A 1,047-nucleotide genomic window follows, 5' to 3' on the forward strand; every position below is an offset into this window, starting at 1 on the left:
AGACTTTGGCAGCAGACCCACTCCAATACCAACCCACTTCCGGATCTGCTTGTTCATCTGGATTGTAAGAAAGAATATTATCTTTCAGATTTTGAGATAAAGGAGAATAAAGAGTATCCAAATGCCACCTACCAACCGACCAAATATCCTGTATCCGGAGATTCGAATTAAAAGAGTTCATGTGAAAAACCGCTGCTTTGACTTCCTCTATAGTAACTGGTGCCGTAAGGTTATTGCAAGCTTCCTCATTTAGAGAAGGAAGAGGCACATCACCAAGGCAACCCAAATCAACATCATCCAAATGACAGAATAAGTTTTTATAGAAAGACTCTGCTTCTTGACTCAAAACCTCTAGATCAGTTTCCCACACTCCATCCTTGAGAAAAAGCTATGCTACAAATAGTTAAACTACAAGTTGAAGTCCTATTATGTGTCATTGATAACCCTCTCTATTTATTTATTTATTTTTGAATCTAGCCTAATATGACTCAACTCAATTTACTTCCAAGTTTGAGGTGAAAAAATTTAAAGAAAAAAAAAGTTGGTCTAGTGGTTAGCTCACTAGTCCGCTTAAGCAAGTGTCGGGGGTTCGAATCCCGCCTTGTGCATGCAGCAACTCATTGGCCAGCGGCAAACCCTTAAATGGAGCTCAGTACCGCGACGGATTAGTCCTTGGCCTATCGGGTTGGGGGATACCGTGGGAAACCAAAAAAAAAAAATCCTTTAAAATCTTTCCTTTTACTTTAAAATTCTTAATTCTCCAAAACCATTCGTAAATACACCGGAACAAAGTATAACAGTGTCAGTGGCTTAGGTCTTAGGATGTGTACTTGCTAGTTACTACTCACCCAAGCAATAAAGTTGATATTTTTTAGACATGGAGATACCAAATGCATCTAATCCAATAGCGAACAATAAACCACGGATCTATCTAATCCAAATAAGGGAATAACCACGTGCTACCAGAGTATTAATAAAAAAAATACTTTACATATTCACTATATTTTGTACCTAAGAAATAAAATTGATTACAAATGAGTATAATAT

Source organism: Arachis ipaensis, chromosome B09 (genome assembly GCF_000816755.2).
Source record: "Arachis ipaensis cultivar K30076 chromosome B09, Araip1.1, whole genome shotgun sequence".
NCBI classification, from domain to species: Eukaryota; Viridiplantae; Streptophyta; class Magnoliopsida; order Fabales; family Fabaceae; genus Arachis; species Arachis ipaensis.